Source organism: Bombina bombina, chromosome 4 (genome assembly GCF_027579735.1).
Source record: "Bombina bombina isolate aBomBom1 chromosome 4, aBomBom1.pri, whole genome shotgun sequence".
NCBI classification, from domain to species: domain Eukaryota; kingdom Metazoa; phylum Chordata; class Amphibia; order Anura; family Bombinatoridae; genus Bombina; species Bombina bombina.
In genome coordinates, this window is record NC_069502.1 from 537,573,589 (window position 1) to 537,598,365 (window position 24,777).

General features: G+C 42.4%; 1 protein-coding gene across 1 annotated transcript in view; it reads left to right on the forward strand.

Moving 5' to 3' along the window:
• The window catches only part of SH3BGRL2 (SH3 domain binding glutamate rich protein like 2), a 125,836-nt gene that overhangs the window by 97,088 nt on the left and 3,971 nt on the right, over positions 1–24,777 (forward strand). The gene's annotated exons all lie outside the window — the stretch shown is intronic.

A 24,777-nucleotide genomic window follows, 5' to 3' on the forward strand; every position in this document is an offset into this window, starting at 1 on the left:
TCTTGGTATTTTTAGTTGAAAGCTAAACCTGGGTAGGCTCATATGCTAATTTCTAAGCCCTTGAAGGCCGCTTCTTATCTGATTTCTTTTGACAGTTTTTCACAGCTTGAGGGGATTAGTTTGTGTGCCATATAGTCAACATTGTGCTCACTCCTGTGGAGTTACTGATGAGAGGGCACTGATTGGCTAAAATGCAAGTCTGTCAAAAGAACTGAAATAAGGGGGGGCAGTATGCAGAGGCTTAGATACAAGCTAATCACAGAGGAAAAAGTGTATTAATATAACAGTGTTGGTTGTGTAAAACTGGGGAATGGGTAAATAAATTATCTATCTTTTTAAACAATAACAATTCTGGAGTAGACTGTCCCTTTTAATTTTGTACAGCAAAAATAATTAGCATATCTGATGAGTCTGACAAGACAACGACACGACCAGTTATGGGTTCCAATTTATTTGTCATCTTCTCTATGCAGCATTCAGAAACCCATTATATGTTAATGATGTCTAAGAAGAGGAAAACAGGCTGTCAGTGTGTGGTTTCTTTTGCTGTGCACATCTATCCCGGCTGTGCTTTTAAACCTATTTTGATGAGCATTGCATTAGCATGAGGGAATAAGTGTTTTAGAAGCAAAACTGTGAGGCATTATGAGCCTTGTTTGCCTATAATTTCACAGAATTCCAATTTCAAACTGAAAAACTATTTGAAGTATTCTGTAAAAGGAAAATAAGTCACCTAATTCAAATGGATATGCATGTGTTCTACACATTGCATTATTTAAAGGGACAGTCTTTTTTTCTTTTCTTTTTTTATTGTTTAAAAGATAGATAACGTCTTTACTACCCATTCCCCAGCTTTACACAACCAACATTGTTATATTAATATAATTTATAACCTCTAAATCTCTGCTTGTTGCCTCAGTACATTTTATGCTAGTTCATGTGTGCCATATAGATAGCATTGTGCTCATTTCTGTGGAGTTATTATGCATAGGACAGCACTAATTGGCTAAAATGCAGTTTGTAAAAAGCACTGAGAAAAGGGGGCAGTCTGCAGAGGCTTAGATACCGATAATCATAGAGGTAAAAAGTATAAATACAACAGTGTTGGTTATGTAAAACTGGGAAATGGGTAATAAAGGAATCTCTTTTTTTTTTTTTAAACAATAACATTTTTCAAGTAGACTGTCCCTTTAACCCTTTTTTTTTTTTTTTTTTTTTTTTTTTTCGCCCAGTGCTGAGCTGCATTTGAGCTTTTTTGCTACCAATATTGAAAATGGCCCAGTGACCACTGCTGTTACTATGATTCCTAAATTGTCATCAAGAGAAGCCACATGTGAAATATGAACCCATAAGGGCTTTTGGGGAATATAATATAGATATTAGAGAGGCCCCATTATGCAGTACAGATATAAAATCACTTTTTTTTCTTGCACAATGATCAGTTACCACAGTGGTCAAAATTGATAAAAAAAAAATATATATATAATTTTTTATTTTTTTTTAAGAGAGGAACTTGTCTACTAGAAAATAGTTTTATTAAGTGTCTCTAGACATACCAGATTTGTTTTATTGTGTATATAATCCAGCAAATCCCTAAATTTCCCCAAAATCTACTTGAGCAGACGATTGCCTTTTAAATTCGGGGTTTTGGAGGCTTGTAGATGCTAAGAGAGCTGAGATCGAGGGGTTTGAATAAAGCCCCCCCATCCAGCTCCCTTATAGCTACTTGGTTCAGCCACTTTGTGACATCACCGTGTGCGTACACTGTGATGTCACCAGAACTAGGCCACCAATGGTACCCAGCCTATAGTCAGGTGGATCACCGAATACCAGTGTTTTTTTTTTTTTAAAACTTTATTTCTCCAACATAGGTGTGTCCGGTCCACGGCGTCATCCTTACTTGTGGGATATTCTCCTCCCCAACAGGAAATGGCAAAGAGCCCAGCAAAGCTGGTCACATGATCCCTCCTAGGCTCCGCCTACCCCAGTCATTCTCTTTGCCGTTGTACAGGCAACATCTCCACGGAGATGGCTTAGAGTTTTTTAGTGTTTAACTGTAGTTTTTATTATTCAATCAAGAGTTTGTTATTTTAAAATAGTGCTGGTATGTACTATTTACTCAGAAACAGAAAAGAGATGAAGATTTCTGTTTGTATGAGGAAAATGATTTTAGCACCGTAACTAAAATCCATGGCTGTTCCACACAGGACTGTTGAGAGCAATTAACTTCAGTTGGGGGAACAGTGTGCAGTCTCTTACTGCTTGAGGTATGACACATTCTAACAAGACGATGTAATGCTGGAAGCTGTCATTTTCCCTATGGGATCCGGTAAGCCATGTTTATTAAGATAGTAAATAAGGGCTTCACAAGGGCTTATTAAGACTGTAGACTTTTTCTGGGCTAAATCGATTCATTATTAACACATATTTAGCCTTGAGGAATCATTTATTCTGGGTATTTTGATATGATTATATCGGCAGGCACTGTTTTTGACACCTTATTCTTTAGGGGCTTTCCCTAATCATAGTCAGAGCCTCATTTTCGCGCCGGTATGGCGCACTTGTTTTTGAGGACAGCATGGCATGCAGCTGCATGTGTGTGGAGCTCTGATACATAGAAAAGTCTTTCTGAAGGCATCATTTGGTATCGTATTCCCCTTTGGGCTTGGTTGGGTCTCAGCAAAGCAGATTCCAGGGACTGTAAAGGGGTTAAATATAAAAACGGCTCCGGTTCCGTTATTTTAAGGGTTAAAGCTTCCATATTTGGTGTGCAATACTTTTAAGGCTTTAAGACACTGTGGTGAAATTTTGGTGAATTTTGAACAATTCCTTCATACTTTTTCGCAATTGCAGTAATAAAGTGTGTTTAGTTTAAAATTTAAAGTGACAGTAACGGTTTTATTTTAAAACGTTTTTTGTGCTTTGTTATCAAGTTTATGCCTGTTTACAATGTCTGAACTACCAGATAGATTGTGTTCTGACTGTGGGGAAACCAAGGTTCCTTCTCATTTAACTATATGTATTTTATGTCATAAAAAAATTTAGTAAAAATGATGCCCAAGATGATTCCTCAAGTGAGGGGAGTAAGCATGGTACTGCATCATCCCCTCCTTCGTCTACACCAGTCTTGCCCATACAGGAGGCCCCTAGTACATCTAGTGCGCCAATACTCCTTACTATGCAACATTTAACGGCTGTAATGGATAATTCTATCAAAAACATTTTAGCCAATATGCCCACTTATCAGTGAAAGCGCGACTGCTCTGTTTTAGAAAATTCTGTAGAGCATGAGAACGCTGATGATATGGTTTCTGAAGGGCCCCTACACCAGTCTGAGGGGGCCAGGGAGGTTTTGTCTGAGGGAGAAATTTCAGATTCAGGAAACATTTCTCAATAAGCGGAACCTGATGTGATTACTTTTAAATTTAAGTTGGAACATCTCCGCGCTCTGCTTAAGGAGGTGTTATCCAATTTGGATGATTGTGATTATCTGGTCATTCCAGAACCACTATGTAAAATGGAAAAGTTCTTAGAGGCCCCGGGGCCCCCCGAAGCTTTTCCTATATCCAAGCGGGTGGCGTACATTGTTAGTAAAGAATGGGACAGGCCCGGTATACCTTTAGTACCTCCCCCCATATTTATAAAATTGTTTTCCTATAGTCGACCCCAGAAAGGACTGATGGCAGACAGTCCCCAAGGTCGAGGGGGCGGTTTCTACTCTACACAAGCGCGCCACTATACCCATAGAAGATAGTTGTGCTTTCCAAGATCCTATGGATAAAAAATTAGAAGGTCTGCTAAAGATGTTTGTTCAGCAAGGTTCCCTTCTACAACCAATTGCATGCATTGTCCCTGTCACTGCAGCCGCGTGTTTCTAGTTTGATGAGCTAGGAAAGGCGATTATTAGTAATTCTTCTTATTATGAGGAGATTATGGACAGAATTCGTGCTCTTAAATTGGCTAATTCTTTCACCCTAGACGCCACCTTGCAATTGGCTAGGTTAGCGGCGAAAAAATTCTGGGTTTGCTATTGTGGCGCAGAGCGCTTTGGTTAAAATCTTGGGCAGCGGATGCGTCTTCCAAGAACAAATTGCTTGACATTCCTTTCAAGGGGAAAACACTCTTTGGCCCTGACTTGAAAGAGATTATCTCTGATATCACTGGGGGCAAGGGCCACGCCCTTCCTCAGGATAGGTCTTTTCAAGACCAAAAATAAACCTAAGTTTCGTCCCTTTCGCAGAAACGGATCAGCCCCAAGGGCTACGTCCTCTAAGCAGGAAGGTAATACTTCTCAAGCCAATCCAGCCTGGAGACCTATGCAAGGCTGGAACAAAGGAAAGCAGGCCAGGAAACCTGCCACTGCTACCAAGACAGCATGAAATGCGGGCCCCCGATCCGGGACCGGATCTGGTGGGGGGCAGACTCTCTCTCTTCGCTCAGGCTGGGGCAAGAGATGTTCTGGATCCTTGGGCGCTAGAAATAGTCTCCCAAGGTTATTCTCTGGAGTTCAAGGGGCTTCCTCCAAGGGGGAGGTTCCACAGGTCTCAGTTGTCTTCAGATCACATAAGAAGACAGGCATTCTTACATTGGGTTGAAGACCTGCTAAAAATGGGAGTGATTCATCCTGTTCCATTAGGAGAACAAGGGATGGGGTTCTACTCCAATCTGTTCATAGTTCCCAAAAAAGAGGGAACGTTCAGACCAATCTTAGATCTCAAGATCTTGAACAAGTTTCTCAAGGTTCCATCGTTCAAGATGGAAACCATTCGAACACTCCTTCCTTCCATCCAGGAAGGTCAATTCATGACCAAGGTGGATTTCAAGGATGCGTATCTACATATTCCTATCCACAAGGAACATCATCGGTTCCTAAGGTTTGAATTCCTGGACAAGCATTTCCAGTTCGTGGCGTTTTCTTTCGGATTAGCCACTGCTCCTAGGATTTTCTCATAGGTACTAGGGTCCCTTCTGGCGGTGCTAAGACCAAGGGGCATTGCTGTAGTACCTTACTTGGACGACATTCTGATTCGAGCGTCGTCCCTTCCTCAAGTAAAGGCTCACACGGACATTGTCCTGGCTTTTCTCAGATCTCACGGATGGAAAGTGAACGTGGAAAAGAGTTCTCTATCTCCGTCAACGAGGGTTCCCTTCTTGGGAACTATAATAGACTCCTTAGAAATGAGGATTTTTCTGACAGAAGCCAGAAAAACTAAACTTCTAGACTCTTGTCGGATACTTCATTCCGTTCCTCTTCCTTCCATAGCGCAGTGCATGGAAGTGATAGGTTTGATGGTAGCGGCAATGGACATAGTTCCTTTTGTGCGCATTCATCTAAGACCATTACAACTGTTCATGCTCAGTCAGTGGAATGGGGACTATTCAGACTTGTCTCCGAAGATACAAGTAAATCAGAGGACCAGAGACTCATTCCGTTGGTGGCTGTCCCTGGACAACCTGTCACAAGGGATGACCTTCCGCAGACCAGAGTGGGTCATTGTCACGACCGACGCCAGTCTGATGGGCTGGGGCGCGGTCTGGGGATCCCTGAAAGCTCAGGGTCTTTGGTCTCGGGTAGAATCTCTTCTACCGATAAATATTCTGGAACTGAGAGCGATATTCAATGCTCTCAAAGCTTGGCCTCAGCTAGCGAGGGCCAAGTTCATACATCAACCATCAGGGGGGAACAAGGAGTTCCCTAGCGATGGAAGAAGTGACCAAAATCATTCTATGGGCGGAGTCTCACTCCTGCCACCTGTCTGCTATCCACATCCCAGGAGTGGAAAATTGGGAAGCGGATTTTCTGAGTCGTCAGACATTGCATCCGGGGGAGTGGGAACTCCATCCGGAAATCTTTGCCCAAGTCACTCAACCGTGGGGCATTCCAGACATGGATCTGATGGCCTCTCGTCAGAACTTCAGAGTTCCTTACTACGGGTACAGATCCAGGGATCCCAAGGCGGCTCTAGTGGATGCACTAGTAGCACCTTGGACCTTCAAACTAGCTTATGTGTTCCCGCCGTTTCCTCTCATCCCCAGGCTGGTAGCCAGGATCAATCAGGAGAGGGCGTCTGTGATTTTGATAGCTCCTGCGTGGCCACGCAGGACTTGGTATGCAGATCTGGTGAATATGTCATCGGCTCCACCATGGAAGCTACCTTTGAGACGAGACCTTCTTGTTCTAGGTCCGTTCGACCCACTCCAGCTGACTGCTTGGAGATTGAACGCTTGATCTTATCAAAGCGAGGGTTCTCAGATTCTGTTATTAATACTCTTGTTCAGGCCTGAAAGCCTGTAGCCAGAAAAATTACCACATAATTTGGTATATCTGTTGGTGTGAATCTGCAGGATTCCCTTGGGACAAGGTTAAGATTCCTAAGAGTCTATCCTTCCTTCGAGAAGGATTGTAAAAAGGATTATCTGCAAGTTCCTTGATGGGACAGATTTCTGCCTTGTCTGTGTTACTTCACAAAAAGCTGGCAGCTGTGCCAGATGTTCTAGCCTTTGTTCAGGCTCTGGTTAGAATCAAGCCTGTTTACAAAATTTTGACTCCTCCTTGGAGTCTCAACCTAGTTCTTTCAGTTCTTTAGGGGGTTCCGTTTGAACCCTTACATTCCGTTGATATTAAGTTATTATCTTGGAAAGTTTTGTTTTTGGTTGCAATTTCTTCTGCTAGAAGAGTTTCAGAATTATCTGCTCTGCAGTGTTCTTCTTCTTATCTGGTGTTCCATGCAGATAAGGTGGTTTTGCGTACTAAACCTGGTTTTCTTCCAAAAGTTGTTTCTAACAAAAACATTAACCAGGAGATAGTTGTGCCTTCTTTGTGTCCTAATCCAGTTTCAAAGAAGGAACGTTTGTTGCACAACTTGGATGTAGTTCGTGCTCTCAAATTTTACTTAGCAGCTACTAAGGATTTCAGACAAACTTTGTCTTTGTTTGTTGTTTATTCTGGTAAACGGAGAGGTCAAAAAGCAACTTCTACCTCTCTCTCCTTCTGGATTAAAAGCATTATCCGATTGGCTTATGAGACTGCCGGACGGCAGCCTCCTGAAAGAATCACAGCTCACTCCACTAGGGCTGTGGCTTCCACATGGGCCTTCAAGAACGAGGCTTCTGTTGATCAGATATGTAAGGCAGTGACTTGGTCTTCACTGCACACTTTTTCTAAATTTTTCAAATTTGATACTTTTGCTTCTTCTGAGGCTATTTTTGGGAGAAAGGTTTTGCAAGCCGTGGTGCCTTCCATTTAGGTGACCTGATTTGCTCCCTCCCTTCATCCGTGTCCTAAAGCTTTGGTATTGGTTCCCACAAGTAAGGATGACGCCGTGGACCGGACACACCTATGTTGGAGAAAACAGAATTTATGTTTACCTGATAAATTACTTTCTCCAACGGTGTGTCCGGTCCACGGCCCGCCCTGGTTTTTTTAATCAGGTCTGATAATTTATTTTCTTTAACTACAGTCACCACGGTAACATATGGTTTCTCCTATGCAAATATTCCTCCTTAACGTCGGTCGAATGACTGGGGTAGGCGGAGCCTAGGAGGGATCATGTGACCAGCTTTGCTGGGCTCTTTGCCATTTCCTGTTGGGGAGGAGAATATCCCACAAGTAAGGATGACGCCGTGGACCGGACACACCGTTGGAGAAAGTAATTTATCAGGTAAACATAAATTCTGTTTTTTGAAAATTTTTCCACAGAGAAACTTGATCAGCACCACACAGTTGTGCACAATATTTGACATAGTAAGACATGATGTAGGCAACAAAGTACGGTCTCAGTACCATAACTAAAAATGCTTAGAGTCCAAAAGTCGATTCTTGAACCATGTGGGGTGGCCAAGCTCCATGTGTTAATATAACATTTAAATAAGCAAAACAACAAATAAAACAATACAAAAAAAAAAACATAAACAGTGACAGATGTTGATCATTGGTATTAATTGGGTTGCATACCGTTGGGCATAACCAGGCGTATTATAGGAGGGGGAGAGATGAACAGGGAGGCGTTGTTTGTACAACAATGAAGTTACTTATTAACACTGGTGTAAGGCTCTTCTCATGATCCTTTTTGTTGTACCTGTTCAGATCCCTTATGCTGGATACTGGAGTATGCTCTCTGTAATCTATGAGGTAGTTGGGTGCGATACTATCAATAGTAAGGGAAACAGTGTTATTACCATTTTATGTATGAATACTCATATGCATATGCATCTGCGGATGGGTTTAGTCAGAGGCCCCAGGCCTAGTCATTCAGGCAGTTAGTCACTTGTTATGTCAGTTATGTTCTGTCAAGTATCTGTTTCAGGGCTCAGCGAGCACCATCGACCGTGTAGGTTTTCGTTAAGCATGAATATAGTATTTTGAAAGGGGCGTAGGAGTCTTTCTCTTAAGTCTTTCGGTAAGTATAACAAGTACGGCTCCCACTTATTTATAAATAATTTTATTCTGGCATCGCGGTCCCCTTGTGTATCTACTTGTTCTATTAAAAGCTGTTGATACATTGCGTGAGTCAGTTTTTTGAAGGGGGGTTCCCTGTTTCTAGCCCAATATTGTAACATTAGTTTTCTGGCCATTAAGACAACTAGGTTAAAGAACTTTTGGCGTAGAGAGGGTAAGTCAATGTCTTGAAAGAAGAGTACGTTTGCTACGGCCAATGATATGTTGGTTTTGAGCATTGTTGATAACCAGAATTTAACTTTGCCCCAGTACCTTTGCAATTTGGGGCAATCCCAGACCAGGTGTATCAGGTCCGGTGTGGGGGCCATACACTTAGGACATGTATTAGATGCCTCTGGGACCCATTTCGCTCTAGTTTTAGGTGTGATATATGCCTGGTGCAGGAATTTTACTTGTGTTTCACGCAGGTTTGAAGACAGGGTGGCTGCTCTGACTGCTTGTATGCTATGGGTGATTTGTTCCTGCGTGACCTCAGGGATTCTTTGTCCTTGCCATTTGGTTACTATTTCCTGCAATGTCTGTGTCTCATTTTGTGCTACTATTTGCTTATAGATAGGTGTAATGGAGTGCGTTCCTTGAGTAGCCAAGTTACAAAGTGCGGCTATCTTAGTTAACCCTGGCGAAGTTAGTCCTGCAGGTAGGATATTCTGTACATAGTGCCGACTTTGAAAGTAGGCGAATCTGTGCGTGTTGGGGAGAGTGTATTGGGCTTGTAGGTCAGAGAAGGTGAGTATCTGATGTGTGGTAGGATTGAGTAATTGTGCCACCATCTTTAGTCCCTTGCGTTCCCACATTTTAAAGACTGCTGTAGTGTATCCTGGCATGAAATTGGGGTTGCCCTGTAGAGGCAGATATTTGCTGAATGTGAAGTCCATCCCCCATAATCTGCAGAGTTTAGCCCAGGCCCTCATCGGATCCCTGAATAGTATGCTGTGTTTTATATGCGGGGGGAGGGATGAGAGCTGTGTGTGTGGCAAGAAAGCTGGGTGTATTGGTGCTAGTAAGTCACCTTCTATGGGGGGACAAAAATAGTCTGATTGGGACAACCATCCCACCACAACCTTGATCAGGGATGCCCAGTTGTACCATCTAATATTGGGGAGGCTAAGCCCACCTGAGTGGATTGGCATTGCCAGATGAAGTCTGTTTATCCTTGGTTTCCCTTGATTCCAGACAAACTTGCCAAATAGGGTTGTTAGACCATTGAGATCCCGCTTTGTCATTAGGAGGGGGAGCATCTGAAGGGGGTAAAGCAACTTTGGTAGGATAATCATTTTTAAAAGATGGATCCTACCCGTAGTAGACAGGGGTAGGTTTCTCCACCCCTTCATTTGATTGTGAATGAGGGTTATTGTATTTTCTATGTTGAGGTGGTATAGTTTGCTAGTGTTTATATGCAAGTGGATCCCTAGATATGTGAAGGTTCCTGTGGTCACTTTCAAGTCTGTGCCCTGTAATGGATTTTTTTGGGTGTTAAGCAGCCATGTTAATTCTGATTTATCCGTGTTGACTTTGTAGCCTGTGAATTCCCCAAATTCGTGTAGCATGAGCAGCAGTTTGGGTACATTAGTGTGTGGGTTTGGGACATATAACAAAAGGTCGTCGGCATACAGGGATAAATGCATTATCTGTTTATGAATTTTTAAGCCTTCACTGCATTGGCGAATATAACATGCCAGTGGTTCTATCGCTAAATTGAAAAGCAGAGGGGACAGGGGGCAACCCTGCCTGGTTCCTCTCTCCAGAAGGAACGGTGAGGATAGTTGGCCATTAATGATTATGGAAGCTGAAGGTGACGTGTATAGTGTTTGGAGCACGGTAAGGAAATTCCCAGATATGCCAAACTTTTCCAAGGAGGTGTACAGGTGGTCCCACTCTATTCTATCGAATGCCTTCTCGGCATCGATGGCGAGAAGGCACGCATCAATGTTGGGTTTCTGTGTGTCCATGTAATGTGGGTTATTATAATGAGATATAACAGCTAGTGTCTTTCTGATGTTAATCACTGAGGTGCGGTGTTTGATGAAACCAGTCTGGTCAGGATGTATTATGTTCGGTAGTGTGTTTGCTAACCTGTCTGCCAAGATTTTAGTGAACAGCTTGTAATCGCTGTTGAGCAATGAGATCGGTCTGTACGAGGAGGGTTGTGTGTGGTCTCTGTGTGGTTTCGGAAGTATGCAAATGTTGGCATCTGTAAACCTCGCATCTGGCGCGGCGTTCCCTGATAGGTAGGCAGAATATGTAGTGGCCAAGGTTGGGGCTATGTCTGTGCTAAGAATCTTATAATATTCAATTGGTAGAGAGTCTGGGCCTGCCGCTTTCCCTAGTTTGGAATTTCCAATAGCTCGTAGTACCTCTTGTGTATGTATGGGGGAATTCAGGCTGTCTCTTTGAGTATCTGACAGCTGGGGTACTTTAATTTTTTGCCAAAACTTATCCTTATCCACTTTCCTGATGTTTTGCCTGGTGTACAAGGATTTGTAGTAAGATGTGAATACTTGCATTATATCTTTAGTGTCTGTTTTGAGATGGTCCCCTGACTTAATGGCTGTTATAATGGATTTGGGCGTGTGTAGTCTTACTAAGTTCGCCAGGAGTTTGCCAGCTTTGTTGCCATGGCGATAGAACCTGCCTTGCCTGTGCAAGTTAAATTTATGGTCTAGAATCTGTAAGTGCGTGTCCCTGTCTTTTTTGACCGTGTAGTATCTTTGGCGATTGGTCTCTGTGGGGCTTGCTAGGTAAGCATTGTATGCGGTAGTTAGATCTGAAAGGAGTTGTGTGGTAACCTTCTTTTGGGATCTAAAATGATGGGCTGTGTATGCTGTGATTTTGCCTCTGATGACCGCCTTAGAGGCATGCCAGAACAGGTCAGGGTTAGGTTTGTGTTGCTCATTATCCAGGGTGTATTCAAACCAATATGCCTTTAGGTGTTGTTTAAAATCTGCATTAGAGTATAAGTGTGAGGGAAACCTCCATTTTCGTTCTTGGGATTCTGTTCTGAAAGGTTGAAGCATTAGTCGTATGGGGGCATGATCTGAGATTGTAATTGGAAGGATAGATGTGTTCAGTATGCTAGGGGTGATTTGGGGGGATGTGAGAAAGTAGTCGATTCGGGAGAAAGTATGATGTGTCTTTGAGACACACGTGTAGTCCCTTTGGTCGGGATGCTGAGATCTCCATAAGTCGTGTAACCCCAATCCGTCTCTAAAATTAGTTATGATTTGCGTTTCTTTTCTATGTTTGGAGTGGGTTCCCTTCTTTGTGCTTGGGTGTGATGGATCAAAAAACCTGTCTAATGGGAGGGCTTGCGCCATGTTGAAGTCCCCACCTACTATTACTGGTGAATCCGAATGTAGGGCAATGAGTGACTGGAGAGATGACCAGAAGGCCTGGTCAGAGTGGTTTGGGCCATAAACATTACATAGCTGGAAAGTGCTGGTGTGGATGTGAAGCGTGGTGAATATAAAGCGGCCTTGTTTATCGATTTTGGTGTTAGAGAAGGTCAGTGGTAGGTTTTTTCGTATTAGAATAGCTACCCCACGTTTTCTCCCCTCTGACGGCGAGTACATAATTTGTCCCACCCATCTAATCTTTAATTTTTCATGTTCTTCTGCGGTGAGGTGTGTTTCCTGTAGTAGTGCAATGTCTGCATGGATGGAATTAAGGTACTGGAGGATTCTACTTCTTTTAGTTGGGGATGTTATTCCCCCTACATTCCAGGATATCACATTAAGTTTTGTGGTCATTGGAGAAATTTGTGGGGGGGTGGGGGCAGCAGGTATATTTGTCGGTGGGGAGGTGGGTTACTTCCACCAGTCATGTGTGTGTGTGTAATGTGTCAAGAGAGAGGTGGAGGTAAGACAGGGTGTTGGTTTGCGTGTGGCATGATATGTAGTGTGATGGAGGGAAAGACTCACAGGCATCGCTGAAAAGCAATCGATCTGGGTTATTCATCTGAGGTCTAAGTGTTAGTCTCCAGTCAACCCATCCGCCAAGCATAACAGCCATGCCCTCTGCTATAAAGAAAGGAAATTGATTAGTTAATACATATGACATTGTTGAGACATATAGGTGACAGGTGTTTCTGGGGTAGTGCATCATAGGGGTCAGACTTTACACTGTAATTTAAGGCCAGAAGGGGCACCTTGATATTGACTAGGCAGAGCAAATACGTAGTACATTGAACATTACAAAATTTGGAAATAAAAAAACGAAAACAAAAATGAACACAAGAACAAAAACAAGAAAACATACAATAACCAACATTTTCTACAAACTTGTTTCCTGGTGTAGTAACAGTCCCAGGAATGAGAGGGTGAGTTCTCTGAGGAACCCCCTCCTGAGGCAGAACAGCGTCTTGAAGAGTGGTGCTCCAAAGAGTAACCACAGTGGTAATGCGGCGTTCCTCGGCCGCCAGTGCCTCTTGTGTCCGGAGACACCTATGTCCAGAATCTCCCATCTTAAAAAGAGTCTTATACGTATTTAAGTGAGGGAAGCGACATGTTCTATGGATCAGTTTGTTGCTGCTTTTCTTCTTCTAGGTAAGCTTTCAATTCTTTTGGGGAACGGAAGAACTTGGGGCCCCTAGGGGTCTGCAGCCTGAATTTGGCAGGGTAAAGGAGTGCGACTTGCCTACCTTCTTCATATAGTTGGGAGCAATAAGGGGCGAATTCTTTGCGCATTTTGGTTACATCTGCTGAAAAATCTTGAAATAGCAGGAGTTTTTTCCCTTCATAGATGATATCTGCCTTGTGTGACCTGTAGGCCCGTAGCAAAGTCAGTTTTTCTTGGTAGTTTAAACATTTAAATATGACCTGCCGGGGTTTTGTGGCATTGGCAGTAGAGAGGCCGTTGTCTGGGCCGATGCGGTGCGCTCTTTCCACATCTATTGGGAGGCGATCCGGGTCTATGCCTAATAATCTGGGAAACGTGAGTGCTGTGAACTCCAATAGATCTTTGTTCTTGATGCTCTCTGGTATTCCAATTATACGGAGGTTATTGCGTCTGCTACGATTCTCCAGATCGTCGACTTTGTCTTGGAGCGCCTGGTTTTGGCGTAGTAATTGTCGGAGGGAGGTAGAAGTGGTATCTTGGCGGTCTTCCAAGTCTGAAATCCTCTGTTCTGCCTGATTCATCCTTGTTGAAAAAAGGCGCACCTCACTAGTTAAAGTGTCCATGCCTGCCTGGAGAGATTCCATCTTAGGCAGGAAGAAAGATTTTAGTTCTTGCATGAGGTTTGTGGAATCACTAGCTGGTAGGTGAGAGGAGCTTGGTGAGGGAGGGTTGTCAATCTGCGCCTCTGTGGCATGTCGTTGTCTCCTATCTGCTTGTTTAGACTTTGAAGTCATCTTGCTCTCAAATGCACTAGAAAGAGGCTTGAAATATTTGTCAACCTTCATATGAAGGGCAGGAGAGAGGGAGAGTATAATAGCAAAGTTCAAATGATTTTATTGTCAGCGTTGTGGCTTTATGCCTTTATGTGGCACTGCTGAGCTGCAGTCAGAGGGCAGCTTATATGATGTGTGAAATAGCTAGTTGGTATAAAAGTTGTTAAGCCACGTGGGTGAGTCATGCAGGCCTTGTTTGTGCTTCAGCGGCACTTCATAATCTGGTTCTTTCCCAAAGGCAAAAGGACAATCTTTATTATGGTGCAATTAGCAAACCCTCATACAATCTGTCTCTGTGCTGGGGTGTCGATGGGTATGAGAGATAGAGTCCCAAGGAGTGGCAGATAGTCTGTATAGTAATAGTGCACCTGTTAAAGCCTTGTTGTGGTGGAATAAAGTAGGTATTGTAAGCATCCCCTGTATGCCTTTCTCTTGCGGTGGCCAGTTGTGCTCCTTCCACAGTGAGTGGTGCCTTAAGTGATTGCAGAATAGGTGCTCCCAGCTAGGTCTGTAGATTAATGGCTGTGAAATGGGTTTCTGTGTAAGTACTTCCCACCATTGTTGCCTGCCTAGTTTTATGTAGGTAATTCAACCCCCTCTGTGTGGCAGATCTGTGATGGGTATAGCAGGTCCTGAACTATTGTGCTTTGTAATGTAGTGAAGCTCCTCTGCACTCACCCTCCTTTCCGATTACTTTTGTGATGAGAGACAGGGCTTTCACAGCTTCCGATAAGCTGCTGTGTGTCTTGATGCGGGAGGGCCGCGATCTAATATGGCGCCCGCGGCTGGTGTTCCGTTGCGCACTTTCAGTGCTTCAGGGGGCAAGGGCAGTTGTCGGCCCTTCACACCACTTGGCCGGTTGAGGATGATGTCCGGGTGTTCCCCCAACAAGGCTAAGGTGTGGGCAAAGGTGTCCGGCAGCAGATTAAGGGTTTTCTCAGAGCTCAATGTACGGAGCTCCTTCTCTGCACTGCCGATCCTCAGCTCCACCCACCGGAAGTCCGAATACCAGTGTTTTTAATGGCGATTCCCTGCATGACGAAAAGGGCTTGTGATGTGCATGTCATAGCTCATCATGTGCAATGAAGGGGTTAAAAGGACAAAGTCAAAATAAAACTTTCATGATTTGAGACAGAGCATGCCATTTTAAACAACTTGTCTATATAATTCTATATTGTCGTTTTCTTAATTCTCTTGCTATCCTTTGTTTAAAAGCTATACCTACGTAGGCAGCAATGCACTACTGGGAGCTAGATGGTGATTGGTGACTACAAATATATGCTTCCTGTCATTAGTTTACTGTGTTCAGCTAGCTCCCAGTAATGCATTGCTGCTCCTTCAACAAAAGATACCAAGAGAGTAAATTTTATAATAGATGTAAATAGGAAAGTTGTTTAAAACTCCATGCTCTAAATTATAAAATAAAAATATTTGGTTTAATTTCCCTTTAAAGTTGTATAATAGTGTAAAACTATATTGCTCCAATGCTCTGGAACTTTTTGCAAACTAAGGGCTAGATTTATCAAAGCTGAGGCGTACAGGGGCACGTATACGCGCCCCTGTACGCCTCAGCTCACCTGTGGCGGGACGAAATTACCCGTAGGTAATTAACATTGCACACGAGCGCAATTTTGCGCTCGCGTGCAATCCTGCCCACGCACAGCCAATCGCGCGCGGGCAGGAGCTGTCAATCTCATCGGTCAGACTCGACCGCGGAGATTGAATTTTGCCACCTTAGAGGTGGCGAAGAGCTTAGGGAAGCAGCGGTTCTTATGAGAACTTGCAGCCGTAGGGGCTTGATAAATTAAGCCCTAAATTGTGTATCTAACAGTGTTTAACCCCCAAAAACTATTTAGCACTGTCATTTTGTTAGCACAATTTACAAGGTTTTGCAAATCAATAACCGTTCATGTATATTAAAAAAAAACAAAAACTGGTGGAATCCATGTTCATTTTTTCCTTAGCTGTTGTCAGTTAGGTACAGATGGAAATGAGTGGAGATACCATTTACTGTGTAGAGTGTTGCAGGTAAATCTCCTCATATCTATGCATAATGATGGCACTCCAGCTTTTTTTGAAAAAACACTTTTCAGGGGTGTTTTACATCCCCAGGAGGCTAAGTATATAGCAATAAGGATTTTACTGATGCTTATCCTCACTTTGGCTGTGATGTGACCAGTGGTGAATATTAGGCAAAGGGTGTTTATTTGTAGAAAGGGTGCATAGAGGACAGCGCCAAGTACTTGGAGGTGTATGCTTGTCCCATGCATTTTTAAAGTCCCCCATAGTAGCAACAAACACTGTGGGGGAGGCTATCCTACGAACTAGATAAGTTTATACTTTTAGGTAAGGTCGGGCAGACTTGCTGGGCCTATGGCTCTTATCTGCCGTCAATATCTATGTTTCTATGTATAGAGGCTCACTTTGTGGGAGAACAATTGCCTAAAATAATTGTTCAGAACATGTGTGACAAATAGAGGAGTAAAGGAGCGCCTATAAACCAGGCTTAAGTATATTTCAGAGAATGTAATGGTACAAGTAGAAAGACAAGAGAAAACAAGGATATATATATATATATAGTGTATGTGTATGTATGTAGACAGTGGGTCTTTATGATTAGAATATAGGTGGTACACGTGAAATAATATATAACTTGTGGGACAGTGTTTGCAACAGATATTGCAATATGTGTGACTATAGTTTGTAGATTTTTTTTCTACCGGACTTTATTATTATTATTTTTTCTACCAGCCTCCTTCTTTTTGCTACTATTGGATATCATCTAGGGACTTTATGCTACTCTTCCTTTTTTCGTATTTGAATACCTATCGATAGGACTTTTATTACATATTTTTGTTTTTTACATTGTATTTTTCGAGGATTCGCATACTAATCATAACTCTAAGATTGGCCAATCATTGCTTATTTAAACGTATTTCAGCCGTTTCTGTATCAGTTAAATTGTGCAAATTGTATTTACATTTTGTAATAATAAGGCACATCTATTAGAAATCTGTTTCATTGTACTTGTACCCTGAAAAACAAAGCGCTATTAGATCGGTTTTAAATCAATATAATTCACTAAAAACATTTTCTTTTAACTTATTAAATATTTTTTCTTGATTTGCGAGTTTGTTTTCCGCTTTTTGTGTAGGTTACAACCACACCTTGGTATTAAAGTCTAGTCACTTTTTATTTTTGTTTTATTTCACTTTATTATTTAGATGTCAAATTCCACTGTACCTTACGTTATTCCCTTCTATGCTTTAACTGTATTCTTTTTACACAACCTAAGCAGTGTATCACATAGGGAATATCCACTTTCTTTCTTTTTTATATATGCATCACAGTCACATTATTTTTTGCAACACTGTCTTATAAATTATATCATAAACTCTTCTAATCTACAAACTATAGTCACACATATTGCAATATAATATCTGTTGCAAACACTGTCCCACAAGTTATATATTATTTCCCGTGTACCATCTATATTCTAATCATAAAGACCAACTGTCTACATACATACATATACATACACTATATATATATATATATATATATATATATATATATATATATATATATATATATATATATATATAGCCTTGTTTTCTCTTGTCTTTCTACTTGTACCATTACATTCTCTGAAATATACTTAAGCCTGGTTTATAGACGCTCCTTTACTCCTCTATTTGTCACACAGTGGTGAATATTATGTTGGTAGTTTTCTGAATACCTGGAGTCATTTTAAAGAATCGAATTTTACTGAGATAGTCGCTTTCTTGTTTAGAAAGTTTTTATACTATAGAACTATGGAAAGCTTGAATTCAGTTAACCTGCTGTAATTATAGATAGTGTAGTGAGACTCGTAGTTCAATATCTGACTGAAAAGGACAGTAAACGCCTTGTGATTATTGTATAAAATTGTTAGTTATGCATTGTAAAACAACTTTGCAATAAACTTTCATTGTTTATGTTGCCCCATTTTCATATAATTACAGAATTATCAAGGCTAACTTCGCTACATATATTTCCCTCATTGGTTTTAGCAGATAACCACAGCATAAAAATGCACTTTGTTAATGTAATGTCAGTGGCTAGCATTGTTTGCAGACTAAAACTCAGATTGGCTGGGTCTAAATGTTTAGTCTTGGCTAATAGATTATTCTATAGCAAGGCAACAAAAGTGTCTACTTTGTGTCCCTTGAAGGCCCCCTATGACTTTTTGAACCAGAAAGAGAATGGGATAAAACACATTTTTCTTCTCTATCCTGTGCACTGGGATTTTTTTTTTTATTAGGAACTTGTAAATTGCATATTGTTATAGCCTATAAACATTATTCTAAAGCTGCTGAGCACATCCATAAATTGTACGCAGACAAGTATGTTATATGTACACTAAAAGTAATGTTATTGGGGCTGAAAAGGTTTAATATGGTTCATCATCAGATAATACTTTTGATCTGTATGTGGTTTCACTGCGGGCCCATGCTGTGGTTTCACTGCGGGCCCATGCTGTGGTTTCACTGCGGGCCCATGCTGTGGTTTCACTGCAGCCCCATGCACATGCTGTGGTTTCACTGCACATGCTGTTGTCTAGCTTTGATTCCACCAAATTTTTCATCTTTCTAAGGACGTTAGAGCACCACCTGTGTAAGTTTTAGTATATTGGGAAGATGAGCGAATTATACTTATAAACAGGCTATCATCTACTGAGTGCTGTTTTTATTGTTTACCATTAATGGGACCATAAACTCCAAACATGTTGTTATTTAAAAAGATAGATAATCCCTTTATTTACCATTCCCCAGTTTTGCATAACCAACGCTGTTATAGAAATATACCTTTTACCTCTGTAATTACCTTGTATCTAAGCTTCTACAGACTGCCTCCTTATCTCAGATATTTTGACAGACTTGCATTTCAGGCAGATAGTGCTGACTCCCTGGGCATGAGCACAATCTTATCTAAATTGTACACATGAACTAACACCCTCTAGCTGTGAAAACAGTCAAATGCATTCAGATAAGAGGGCATAAAAATTAGCATATGAGCCTACCTAGGTTTAGCTTTCAACTAAGAATGCCAAGAGTACAAAGTAAATTGGAAAGTTTTTTTTTTTTTTTTAATTACATGCTCTATCTGAATCATGAAAGTTTAATTTGGACTTTACTGTCTCTTTCTCTTGTTAAGTGTATCCAGTCCACGGATCATCCATTACTTGTGGGATATTCTCCTTCCCAACAGGAAGTTGCAAGAGGATCACCCACAGCAGAGCTGCTATATAGCTCCTCCCCTCACTGCCATACCCAGTCATTCTCTTGCAACTCTCAACTAAGATGGAGGTCGTAAGAGGACTGTGGTGTTTTATACTTAGTTTATTTCTTCAATCAAAAGTTTGTTATTTTTAAATGGTACCGGAGTGTACTGTTTATCTCAGGCAGTATTTAGAAGAAGAATCTGCCTGCGTTTTCTATGATCTTAGCAGAAGTAACTAAGATCCTTTGCTGTTCTCACATATTCTGAGGAGTGAGGTAACTTCAGAGGGGGAATAGCGTGCAGGTTTTCCTGTAATAAGGTATGTGCAGTTAAAATATTTTTCTAGGGATGGAATTTGCTAGAAAATGCTGCTGATACCGAAGTAATGTAAGTAAAGCCTTAAATGCAGTGATAGCGACTGGTATCAGGCTTATTAATAGAGATACATACTCTTATAAAAATGTAATATAAAACGTTTGCTGGCATGTTTAATCGTTTTTTTTACATATGTTTGGTGATAAAACTTATTGGGGCCTAGTTTTTTCCACATGGCTGGCTTGAATTTTGCCTAGAAACAGTTCCCTGAGGCTTCCCACTGTTGTAATATGAGTGGGAGGGGCCTATTTTGGCGTTTTTTTGCACAGCAAAAATTACAGACACAGATATCCAGCTTCTTCCTGCATGATCCAGGACTTCTCTGAAGGGCTCAAAAGGCTTCAAAAGTCGTATTGAGGGAGGTAAAAAGCCACAGTAGAGCTGTGGCAGTTGTTGTGACTGTTTAAAAAACGTTTTTGTCATTTGTTATTCCGTTTTTGGTATTAAGGGGTTAATCATCCATTTGCAAGTGGGTGCAATGCTCTGCTAACTTATTACATACACTGTAAAAATTTCGTTAGTGTAACTGCATTTTTTCACTGTTATTTCAAAATTTGGGAAAATTTGGGTTTCTTAAAGGCGCAGTAACGTTTTTTTATATTGCTTGTAAACTTGTTTTAAAGTGTTTTCCAAGCTTGCTAGTCTGTTTAAACATGTCTGACACAGAGGAACCTACTTGTTCATTATGTTTGAAAGCCATGGTGGAGCCCCATAGGAGAATGTCTACTAAATGTATTGATTTCACCTTAAACAGTAAAGATCAGTCTTTATCTATAAAAATAATTATCACCAGAGGGTTCTGTCGAGGGGGAAGTTATGCCAACTAACTCTCCCCACGTGTCGGACCCTTCGCCTCCCGCTCAAGGGACGCACGCTAATATGGCGCCAATTACATCAGGGACGCCCATAGCGATTACCTTGCAGGACATGGCTGCAATCATGAATAATACCCTGTCAAAAGTATTATCTAGATTGCCTGAATTAAGAGGCAAGCGCGATAGCTCTGGGGTTAGGAGAGATACAGAGCGCGCAAATGCTGTTAGAGCCATGCCTGATACTGCGTCACAGTATGCCGAACATGAGGACGGAGAGCTTCAGTCTGTGGGTGACATCTCTGACTCGGGGAAACCTGATTCAGAGATTTCTAATTTTAAATTTAAGCTTGAGAACCTCCGTGTATTGCTTGGGGAGGTATTAGCTGCTCTGAATGACTGTAACACAGTTGCAATTCCAGAGAAATTGTGTAGGCTGGATAGATACTATGCGGTGCAGGTGTGTACTGACGTTTTTTCCTATACCTAAAAGGCTTACAGAAATTATTAGCAAGGAGTGGGATAGACCCGGTGTGCCCTTTTCCCCACCTCCTATATTTAGAAAAATGTTTCCAATAGACGCCACTACACGGGACTTATGGCAGACGGTCCCTAAGGTGGAGGGAGCAGTTTCTACTTTAGCAAAGCGTACCACTATCCCGGTTGAGGACAGTTGTGCTTTTTCAGATCGAATGGATAAAAAATTGGAGGGTTACCTTAAGAAAATGTTTATTCAACAAGGTTTTATTTTACAGCCCCTTGCATGCATTGCGCCTGTCACTGCTGCAGCGGCATTCTGGTTTAAGGCCCTGGAAGAGGCCATCCAGACAGCTCCATTGAATGAAATTATTGACAAGCTTAGAACGCTTAAGCTAGCTAACTCATTTGTTTCTGATGCCATTGTTCATTTGACTAAACTAACGGCTAAGAATTCCGGATTCGCCATCCAGGCGCGTAGGGCGCTATGGCTTAAATCCTGGTCAGCTGACGTGACTTCAAAGTCTAAATTACTCAACATTCCTTTCAAGGGGCAGACCTTATTCGGGCCTGGCTTGAAGGAAATTATTGCTGACATTACTGGAGGCAAGGGTCATACCCTTCCCCAGGACAGGGCCAAATCAAAAGCCAAACAGTCTAATTTTCGTGCCTTTCGAAATTTCAAGGCAGGAACAGCATCAACTTCCTCCGCTTCAAAACAAGAGGGAACTGTTGCTCATTCCAGACAGGCCTGGAAACCTAACCAGTCCTGGAACAAGGGCAAGCAGGCCAGAAAGCCTGCTGCTGCCCCCAAGACAGCATGAAGGAACGGCCCCCTATCTGGAAACGGATCTAGTGGGGGGCAGACTTTCTCTCTTCGCTCAGGCGTGGGCAAGAGATGTTCAGGATCCATGGGCGTTGGAGATCATATCTCAGGGATATCTTCTGGACTTCAAAGCTTCTCCTCCACAAGGGAGATTTCATCTTTCAAGGTTATCAGCAAACCAGATAAAGAAAGAGGCATTCCTAAGCTGTGTGCAAGACCTCCTAGTAATGGGAGTGATCCATCCAGTTCCGCGGACTGAACAAGGACAGGGATTTTATTCAAATCTGTTTGTGGTTCCCAAGAAAGAGGGAACCTTCAGACCAATCTTGGATCTAAAGATCTTAAACAAATTCCTCAGAGTTCCATCATTCAAAATGGAAACTATTCGGACCATCCTACCCATGATCCAAGCGGGTCAGTACATGACCACAGTTTACTTAAAGGATGCCTACCTTCACATACCGATTCACAAAGATCATCATCGGTTCCTAAGGTTTGCCTTTCTAGACAGGCATTACCAATTTGTAGCTCTTCCCTTCGGGTTGGCCACTGCCCCGAGAATTTTTACAAAGGTTCTGGGCTCACTTCTGGCGGTTCTAAGACCGCGAGGCATAGCGGTGGCTCCGTATCTAGACGACATCCTGATACAGGCGTCAAGCTTTCAAATTGCCAAGTCTCATACAGAGATAGTTCTGGCATTTCTGAGGTCGCATGGGTGGAAAGTGAATGTGGAAAAGAGTTCTCTATCACCACTCACAAGAGTCTCCTTCCTAGGGACTCTTATAGATTCTGTAGAGATGAAAATTTACCTGACGAGTCCAGGTTATCAAAACTTCTAAATGCTTGCCGTGTCCTTCATTTCATTCCACGCCCTTCAGTGGCTCAGTGCATGGAAGTAATCGGCTTAATGGTAGCGGCAATGGACATAGTGCCATTTGCGCGCCTGCATCTCAGACCGCTGCAATTATGCATGCTAAGTCAGTGGAATGGGGATTACTCAGATTTGTCCCCTCTACTAAATCTGGATCAAGAGACCAGAGATTCTCTTCTCTGGTGGCTTTCTCGGATCCATCTGTCCAAGGGTATGACCTTTCGCAGGCCAGATTGGACGATTGTAACAACAGATGCCAGCCTTCTAGGTTGGGGCGCAGTCTGGAACTCCCTGAAGGCTCAGGGATCGTGGACTCCTCCCAATAAATATTCTGGAGTTAAGAGCAATATTCAATGCTCTTCTAGCTTGGCCTCAGTTAGCAACACTGAGGTTCATTAGATTTCAGTCGAACAACATCACGACTGTGGCTTACATCAACCATCAAGGGGGAACCAGGAGTTCCCTAGCGATGTTAGAAGTCTCAAAGATAATTCGCTGGGCAGAGTCTCACTCTTGCCACCTGTCAGCGATCCACATCCCAGGCGTAGAGAACTGGGAGGCGGATTTTCTAAGTCGTAAGACTTTTCATCCGGGGGAGTGGGAACTCCATCCGGAGGTGTTTGCTCAACTGGATCTCATGGCGTCTCGCCAGAACGCCAAGCTTCCTTGTTACGGATCCAGGTCTAGGGACCCGGGAGCAACGCTGATAGATGCTCTAGCAGCTCCTTGGTTCTTCAACCTGGCTTATGTGTTTCCACCGTTTCCTCTGCTCCCTCGACTGATTGCCAAAATCAAACAGGAGAGAGCATCAGTGATTCTGATAGCGCCTGCGTGACCACGCAGGACCTGGTATGCAGACCTAGTGGACATGTCATCTCTTCCACCATGGACTCTGCCTCTGAGGCAGGACCTTCTAATACAAGGTCCTTTCAATCATCCAAATCTAATTTCTCTGAGACTGACTGCATGGAGATTGAATGCTTGATTCTATCAAGGCGTGGCTTCTCAGAGTCAGTCATTGATACCTTAATACAGGCTCGGAAGCCTGTCACCAGGAAAATCTACCATAAGATATGGCGTAAATATCTTTATTGGTGTGAATCCAAGAGTTACTCATGGAGTAAGGTTAGGATTCCTAGGATATTGTCCTTTCTCCAAGAGGGTTTGGACAAAGGCTTATCAGCTAGTTCTTTAAAAGGACAGATCTCTGCTCTGTCTATTCTTTTGCACAAGCGTCTGGCAGAAGTTCCAGACGTCCAGGCATTTTGTCAGGCTTTGGTTAGGATTAAGCCTGTGTTTAAAACTGTTGCTCCCCTGTGGAGCTTAAACTTGGTTCTTAAAGTTCTTCAGGGAGTTCCGTTTGAACCCCTTCATTCCATTGATATTAAACTTTTATCTTGGAAAGTTCTATTTTTGATGGCTATTTCCTCGGCTCGAAGAGTCTCTGAGTTATCTGCCTTACATTGTGATTCTCCTTATCTGATTTTTCATTCAGACAAGGTAGTTCTGCGTACCAAACCTGGGTTTTTACCTAAGGTGGTTTCTAACAGGAATATCAATCAAGAGATTGTTGTTCCATCATTGTGTCCTAATCCTTCTTCAAAGAAGGAACGTCTTTTGCATAATCTGGACGTAGTCCGTGCCTTGAAGTTTTACTTACAGGCTACTAAAGATTTTCGTCAAACATCTGCCCTGTTTGTCATTTACTCTGGACAGAGGAGAGGTCAAAAAGCTTCGACAACCTCTCTCTCCTTTTGGCTTCGGAGCATAATACGCTTAGCCTATGAGACTGCTGGACAGCAGCCCCCTGAAAGGATTACAGCTCATTCTACTAGAGCTGTGGCTTCCACCTGGGCCTTTTAAAATGAGGCCTCTGTTGAACAAATTTGCAAGGCTGCGACTTGGTCTTTGCTTCACACCTTTTCAAAATTTTACAAATTTGACACTTTTGCTTCTTCGGAGGCTGTTTTTGGGAGAAAGGTTCTACAGGCAGTGGTTCCTTCCGTTTAAGTTCCTGCCTTGTCCCTCCCATCATCCGTGTACTTTAGCTTTGGTATTGGTATCCCACAAGTAATGGATGATCCGTGGACTGGATACACTTAACAAGAGAAAACATAATTTATGCTTACCTGATAAATGTATTTCTCTTGTAGTGTATCCAGTCCACGGCCCGCCCTGTCCTTTTAAGGCAGGTCTAAATTTTAATTAAACTACAGTCACCACTGCACCCTATGGTTTCTCCTTTCTCATCTTGTTTCGGTCGAATGACTGGATATGGCAGTGAGGGGAGGAGCTATGTAGCAGCTCTG